Raw genomic sequence first — 9,088 nt, forward strand, 5'->3', positions numbered from 1 at the left:
CTAGAGGTACACTGTTAGAAGATTACAATTCTGCTTTCTCTCTGCTAAAAAAAAACAACGTTTTCTTGGATTGTTAGTTTGCACTTGGTAAGAAAACATAAATCTTGTTTTCTCTTTTGTTTTGCTTGCCCAGAAAACCAAAGGTTCCCTGTTTTGCCTTTAGCAGGTCTTTGGTATGTTAAGAAAGTTAAAACTTCACAATGTTAAAGGAGCTAAGTTTTACTAACAAGGATAGTACCCTATCTATTGGCCTTTGGAATCTCTTGTCACCTTAGTTAAATAAATAAGTTTTAAGTTTTATTATGATCCATAATCCCATTTAGGCATGAACTTTAAAACTTTCCCAAGATTTAAATAGTAAATGAAGTCTTTTTTGACCAACTAGGTTGTTTATTTGGTATGTTAAGATGCTTGGAATGCACAAACAAATAATGATAAACTTAAGCTTGTATTGCTTGGATCAATGCTATAACGGTTCATATAGGGAGAAAGATAGATAGAGACAGATATAGATATGAAATCCCTGAAGTTTTAATATCCCTTGATATTCTGATTATCGAAGTGTTCTGTGTCACAGAAATAACTGAATTTTCTTGTCAGCTGTATTATGGTCTTTTGTCATTTGCAAAATGTGTTTCATCTTCAAGCAAATTCATACAAAGGACTTCTTTTTAAACAAATGCAGGTTTTTGATATCTTTAAAATCATAAAACTGGGGTACCTGAGTGACTCAGTCAGTTAAGCATCAGACTCTTGATTTTGGCTCAGGTCACCATCTCATGGTTTATGAGACTGAGCCCCTTGTCGGGCTCTACACTGACAGTGTGGAGCCTGCTTGGGAGTCTCCTTCTCCTTGTCCCTTCCCCACTCATGCTGCCTCTGTCTCTCTCAAACAAATAAATAAACCTTAAAAATTCATAAAGCTGCAATGGGTAAGCATTTCCAGAACGAAAGCTACATTCAAACTGAGCAAGAATTAGTAACATGGAAGTAAATGAACTAAAGAAAATGATTATAATTTTCATGACTCTTGTTTGAAATGATACTTGTTCTCTGATGTTTGCTCTGCCAGATTAAGGAAACTCTCTTAACATGACTCTCTATGACTTACAGAAACATGGTAAAACATTCATTTGTGTACAAATTGATGCATCTAACTTTCCTACCTCAACCCTCTGAAATTCAAAAGTTCTTTCTTACAAGGTAATTACAGTTGTTTTCCTAAGTTCACTAAGAATCTGTTCTCCTTGTAACAGGACACTATTGAAAGTATTGGTTATTTTACCAAAGCTTTGACTGGAATGTCATATTTCAGAGGGACATACATAGACTCAGATATGACCATACAGCTTTAAGGAACTGAGGTTTCTTTTATGAAACATAAAGCCAGGGGACGCCTGGAAGGCACAGTCAGTTAAGCATCTGACTTCAGCTCAGGTCCTGACCTCATAGTTCGTGAGTTCGAGCCCCATATCAGACTCTGCACTGATAGCACAAAGCCTGCTAAGATCCTTTGTCACCCTCTCTCTGACCCTCCCCCACTCATCCCCCTCTCTCTTTCTCTCTCCAAAATAAACACACATTTAAAGAAATGAAAAGTAAGCCAGGAAAGCCCTTTGGAACAGTTGGCCTGATACCTTGCTTACAGGTTTCCCAGCAGCCTTAACCAGAGAGTCAGGAATATCACTTCCCGGAAGGTACAGGGACCTCAGGATATTTGGGGAACCTTGAGAAGAGGAATTCACCCACACCTACAGGTATTGGAGGCATGTCTGATGGCAAGTATTTGGCTTGGCTTCTGGCCTGGCTCGCACAAGTTTTCTCCCACTTGCCCGTGATTCCTCATAATTAGGATATTGTTGAAGTTAGACATCAAACAAAGAGGACTTCTTGATGGTTTGATCCCTTAGCCATATTTCCCCCAGGGGCCAGCTCTATTGATATAAAATTACAAATAGAGGCTTTAGCCAAGCATAAACTAGTCATCTTTAAACAGACCCAGCTCAGTTTAAAAAGTGGCCCTCCAAAACCGAATGGCCCTTGATATCTTAACTGCAGCCCAAGGAGGCACCTATGTTTCATTAAAGCAGAGTGCTATGTATGCACGCCAGGTTATCTGGAAATATTACTCCAGATTATGGCAGGGTTACCAACTGACATGTGTACTCAAATTAAGGCTATACAAAAATACTTCCCTCTCTTTAAAAGACTGGGTAAGCCCTGCTGCTCAGGACGACTGTGGTCAACTATAAAGGGTCTCTTTGTTGGACTTCTCATTCTTATAGCCATATTAATACTCATACGTTGCCTTTTCCAAAGTTTCTCTGCTTGGTGCCAAGACTCCATCACTATAATAACTTCAGGTTGACAAATGGTCCTTACCACCACACACATACTTCTTTGGGATCCACATTGGACTCAGCTGCCTCCACTTTTCCTAAATCCCCTATACATTCCTGACTAATCAATGTTGACCCATGACGTAGGGACATCTCTACATCTCTATTCGGCAAGAAGAAGTTACAGAAGATGAGGCCTTCCCCCTGCCTTCAACAACCTTAAAGATTTAAGGTTCAGAATTGTTCAGGGGGCGGCAGGGGGCAAGGTGCCTGGGTCTCTCAGTCAGTTAAGACTCTGACACTTGATCTCAGCTGAGGTCATGATCTCATGGCTTGTGAGTTCAACCCCACATCGGGCTCAGCAATATGAGAGTGGATGCTGCTTGGGATTCTCTCTCTCCCTCCCTCTCTGCCCCTCCCCTGCTCACTCTATATTTCTCTCAAAGTAAAGAAACTTAAAAAAATATTCATGGGGGAAATGAGGAGGAGCACAAAGGCAAGAGAATCATAGTCAAGATTAAATTCTCTCACAATCTGCAGCCCACTGAAAAATCCCTGAGACATGCGGAGTGAGACCCTGCTCAAGGCACTAATGGCACTAAATATTGATGATTTGCTAGAGACTGAAAGCAACCCTGTCTTCACAACAGCCAGACCTCCAGGATCCCACGAGTCTTCTTTAACATGCACAAATCCCTTTAGAGATAGGTTACCTCTAGCCTCTCCACCCCCAAACTGAAAAGTATACAGTTAATTGCTCCTCACTTTCCCAGTGCAGCTCTTCCTTCCAACCGGTCCTGTCCCCATGCTGAAATGAAAACACCTCTTCGCACCATAAAACGTAACAAGAATTCATTCTTGACCATTGGGCTTGATGATCCTGCATCCCCCGTAGTTGGTGATGTTAATGCCCACAGGTACTCAGTACATGGCTTTCTCTTGTCCTCACCACAGTTATGGACACAGGCATGTACATGGAAGGACACCATTTTACTGAAGCAAACCAGTCTAGGTCACACAGCTGGTAAGCAGCACAGCTGGATCTCAAACTCTAGGCTCCTGGTCCTGCCCCTAGGAGCCACAAAGGGCTCCCCACATGGGAAGCTGACACTGGCTTTGGGGACACTACCTCGCCTCCATGAATCATCTCACCTTTTCAAGGCCCCCAACTCTGTTCAAGGCTGCGTCTTTCCCTGCTCTCTGCTCCACTTATAACTGGGGTGACCCTGGCCACCTGCTAGGCCCTCCCTGCCCAGAACACCTGGGGCCGTCAACCATCTGGGTGTTGTCCCAGGGCTCCCGGGAGAGAAGCTAATGAACTATTTCTCTTGAAATGCTCTCCGCCCTGTGCTGATTCATAGGGGCACCTGTAGAGCAGCACTTTCAATAATAATTTCAACAAATTATGGAAAGAGCCTAAATGTCCATCAACTGATGAATAAAGAAGATGTGGTATATATATACAATGGAATACTAGTTGGCAATGACAAAGAATAAAATCCTGCCATGTGTCACAATGTGGATGGAACTGGAGTGTATTATGCCAAGTGAAATAAGTCAGTCAGAAAAAGACAGATATCAAACGTTTTCACTCATATGTGCAACTTGAGAAACTTAATGGAGGACCATGGGGGGAGGGAAGGGGAAAAAGTAGTTTCGAACAGAAGGGAAGGCAAAGTATAAGAGACTCTTGAATGCAGAGAACTGAGGGTTGATGCAGGGGTGGGGGGAAATGAGTGATGGGCATCGAGGAGGGCACTTGTTGGGATGAGCACTGGGTGTTGTATATAAACGATGAATCACGGAATCTGCCCCCAAACAAAGAGCACACTATATACACTGTATGTTCGCTAACTTGACAATAATTTCAAAAAAAAAAAAAAGAGTCAACTATGAATATCAGCAGCCAGACAGTTGCCAGATGTTTCAAGAATACCCACGAGGGAGGATGTTTACACTCATGCCAGTATGGCTTGTCTTTTGTGTGTCCGATACCCATGATCATTGTGCTGACAGACCCTGCTCTCTTTCAGACAGTGGCCACTCAAAGACATGTACATTTCCCACCAGCATGCATTTTAGTGACCTCGCTTCTGAGAGCTGAAGAAACAAATGTTACACATTTTGGAGGCTACTCTCTAGAGAGGTTCATTTGCACAAAATTAAAGCTTCCTATGTGAATTCGTGTGAATTGCACTGTGGGTGTATTGGCTCCTACAGTGCTGGTTAGTCTAGTTTTTGTAAAATGACATGTGTTCTTTTGGGGACCATATCCAGGACTTTAGCATTCTTTTAGAAATAATTTTCATAGTTCTTATTGATTGATTTAGGTGCAATACTGTGAAATAGGAATGTGAATTCCTTTCATTGGCTACTTGGAGCTGTGTATTCAAGGAACTTAAAATCTCTTAGATGTCATCAGCATAGAGAAGACACCTGATTAGGCAAATATTTATTTACTTCAGAAATCTGACACTTTGAGCTGTGATTCAGAATCAAAGTAAACCTTGAAAGAAAACCCCAATGTTTTTAGAAAGTGAACTAGAAGTATATTTTGGGGGGAATAACAATCCCATGTTTATGATAGTAACTACTCCTCTCTCTAAGTCCCTATCTGTAAACATCTATCCATATAACATTATCAGTTGTATCTCTAGTACATTTTTTATTGTTACTTTCTCCCATTCTTCCATAAATTTTGGGCATATTTTTGGAGATATTCCAAAGGAGTTTCTTTAGATACTTTACGAATGTACAACAGAAGTCATTGACTTCTTATGCCTAATATTATTGATTTTTCTATTTTAACCTGGTTTATAAATTCTTAAGTTATGTTAACTACTTGAAAAATATTAGAATGTGCCTGCCTGCCTACCTTCCTACCTTCCTTCCTTCCTTCCTCCTTCCTTTTTTCTTTATTTCAGGATTTAAAAATAATCCCAGTTCTAAACTTCAATGTGGAACCTGGGTTTAAAATGAAAAAGTCAGGGAAATGACGATTTAGTGCATTTAAAAAAAATGTCTGCATTATCAATTTTCAAAATTGCATAGGTTGAATGTTCATTTAGGAATATGTAAATCGATTTGGGGGTCAAAAATAAGCTATACACATTGTGCGTTTTAACGGAAATGTTTGTGAAGTATCATGACTTAAATAGGAAATTCTAATTTTTTCCTATTTTTTAATCCTGTGAATTCCTTATGCAAAATTAAATGATTATTGTAATTTCATTGGATTATTATTTTAGTATTTAAACACTGGGTTTTTTAAACACTGGGTTTTTAAACACTGGGTTTTTTACTAACAATATGTTTTGACAGCAAACTTAATTTTGTTTCTTCCTCTCTTAGAACCTCGAGAATATCAAGGTAAGAATTTAAGCTTTAGTTTTCTTTGGAATATTTTCTCAGTACTGGTGTTTGATGTGGGTTTTTTTAATGTTTGTTTCTTTTTGAGCAAGAGAGACAAAGTGCGAGTGGGGGAGGGACAGAAAGAGGGAGACACAGACTCCGAGGTGGGCTCCAGGCTCCCAGCTGTCACCACAGAGCCCGATGTGAGGGTAGAACCCACAAAACATGGGATCATGGCCTGACCCAGAGCTGGACACTCAACCAACTGAGCCACCCAGGCACTCCTTGATGTGCATTTTAATTCAACTAGGGATACATATGGTGGTTTCTGATGTCTAATTGGCATGTTAACTCTTGAAAATCTTTCTCTTCCCTGTTTGGGCCTAAGTGACAATGTGGAGGGGAGTTGCCATCCCTTAAGATACGAGATCACGAGGAGGAACACATCACCAAAGTAGAGGGAATGAAATGAGTGTAATTTTACATAGAAATGGTTAGGAAACAAGTGATGACATGAGCCTGAGGTGTGGAGTGAGCACTTTGCCATGAGCCGGCTCTTGCTGAAATGTGAAGATAAGAAAACCCTTTTTGAGTCTATCAAGAAGCCTGAGCTTAGAGAAGAAGCCAGATGTTGCCAGGCAGGGTGTGTGTCACAAGAGAGGTTTAAACCAAGGTTTTGAGTCTGAGGTGCAGGGAGCCGTCCATGCCAGGGGAGAATGAGAAGTGAATGTGACACAAATGGGGGAAATGTACTCTGCATGGGCTCCATAGACTGTGGTGATGCTGTGGCGCTGTCTGTTGAGAGCCAGGGTGGCTGCCTGACACTTAACGAGCCCGCAAAGGCTGGTGTTCATCCCTTTGAATGCAGTGGTGGTGGTGGGGAGAAGAGTGATCCCAGGGCATGAGAGCTCTCACAGTGGGCCGGCCAATAGAAGTTTGCACTCTGTGGTCAGATGAGAGAATTAATCCCTGTTAGAGGAGTCTGTTCTAGAGCTTACGTGTGCTATCCACCTGTAATTATTGGGTGCTTCGTGTGTGTTGAATAATATTCCTTTAAGGTTGGAGGGTAATATTCGCATGTCGGGATGAAAAAAGTTTGTCTTCTAGGAATTGCCATTAATCCAGATCCTCCAGCCACTAAGTGTAAAGCTGAGATGGTACCCGTATGTTTGATTCCAAAGACCTTGTCCTCCAGGGCCCCTGGCCTAGGGTTCACGAAAGGCAATCTGTGAGCAGCAGGAAGTCATCCAAGGCCTTTGAGCAGTCAATCAGTCAGCAGCAGTTTGAGCTTTCTTTGTGTGGAATTCCAACCAGCACCTGGGGGTATGAGAGGCTCAAATCGAGACTAAATGATGTTTTTTTGTTTTTGTTTGTTCCTTTATTTGCTGGGACCTATCTATGTACCTTAATAATTGGAGGAGAGAAATGTAAGTTGATAGGATTTGATTTTTCTGTTTCATCTCTGGTGGGGACTATTTAAAGGGACTGAATTTTCCAAGAAGGGTGCTTCCAGATGAGAGAGAAATTAGCAGGAGATATTTTATTGCATTTCTCCATTTCGGACAATATTTTAAATAGGAATCTCATTGAAATAGGCTTTCTTCGGTTTAAAATGCTGCTGAAACTTGATTTCTTCAGACACACGGGAAAGCTAAACTGTTAGGTACACCCACCTGTCAGATCATGTGTCTGTGCCGCTAAAACACTGGGATTATTCGATATAACTGGTTTGGTAACAACCTCAGAAATTGTTTTTATCTCCTTTTAGTTAGTTTACAGCAAACAACCACGAAGATCAATAATTTTAAGAAAGAAAACAAAGAACTTGATGAAGAAATATCCACTTGGGAACAGAAGGTAGCATTGCCCTTTCAAATATTTTGTGTGATTTCATTTTGGTTACTTCCACTCTGGGAGAGCATCCTACTGACTTATTTCATGTGTTCTATAAACAGTCCCAAATGAAGACAAGCTTCACAAGTGTAAAGAGCTACCTCTCTATTTGTGAAAGGAGTCACACATTAGAAGACAGGTTTATCTAGCATTATGCTTTTTTTTTTTTTTGAATTCTGATTCCTTTTTCATGTTTTATAAAACAATGAATTAAACGTCTTCAGGAAACTAAGGGAGAACGGAAGTTTCTCTCTGATGGAGCTCTTAAATGGAAGGTAAGAATCCCTTCTTTGCCTAGATTGCATTCTAAAAACACAGGTAAAATAATGAATTAGTATTACTCATTCAACATGGTTTGTTAAAGGAGAACATCAAGAAAGTTGAGCACTTTAATGAAATTTTAAAAGACACCCTTCAAAGTGCACATGCTGCCTTGCTATCTGAGAGAGAGAGAGGAATGTGAAGAATCAGGAAGTGCTAAGACTTGGCTGCTGAGTTTTACTGTAATTGGGCTTTGGAGAGTTTTTGTTCATTGGCATTGGGTGAGGTAAGCACAACATATTAGCTTGCCATTTACCACAGTAGAGAGCGGGCCTCTGGGAGTCCAACCTCCTGCCCAGGGACCTGGAATTTCACTACGACCACTATGATGACTTTTGCCATTTCCAGGACTAGAGTTTATCTTTTATGTTCACAACTAATTATCACATCATTCAGCTCTGCCCTCCAAGATATATAGAAAATTCTCAAAGACAGTTGACAGATAATGGGGAAAATCTAAAGTGTATAGTCCCTTCCTTTTTAAAAAAAGTTATTTTTAAATTATTCTTTATTATTATTATTATTATTATTATTATTATTATTATTATTATTATTTTAGTGAGAGAGGACATGCAAGTGGGGGAGAGAGGCAGAGGGAAAGACAGAGAATCTTAAGATGGATCCACACTCAGTGTGGAGCCCAACACAGGGCTAGATCCCATGATCCTGGAATCATGACCTGACCCGAAATCAAGAGTCTGACACTCAACTGACTGAACCACTCAGGTGCCTCATAATCTCTTCCTCTTGTAATGCTGAACATTGAATTTTCAACATGAATGGGGAAAAAGTATGTGTTTGTGTGTGTGTATGCACACACACACATATATAGATGTATATAAATATATATATATTCCAACAAGAAAACCATTTATAAGCTATGTGACATGAACTATTTCCCACCATCTTTATCTTCTCCTAGTTATATTTATGCCTCAAGGTCTTTGTTTATTGCAATGCACAATCCTGTTGTGTTAGGTGCACTCAAATTTGTGTGCGATCATTACTTATGGAAAGTGTTTTTCTCATATCTGTCTTACTTAAAAACGCAAGATGAAAATGGTGAATTCGAGCATGTAGAGTTGAGAGTCTTGAGGTCCAATAACTGTCAACTGGAAAGTATGCTGTCTGTTGGGGAGAAATCCCCGTATTGGCGACAAGGACTTTGCATTGGAAAGGGAAAG

The sequence above is a fragment of the Panthera leo genome, chromosome A2, assembly GCF_018350215.1.
Source record: "Panthera leo isolate Ple1 chromosome A2, P.leo_Ple1_pat1.1, whole genome shotgun sequence".
NCBI lineage: Eukaryota > Metazoa > Chordata > Mammalia > Carnivora > Felidae > Panthera > Panthera leo.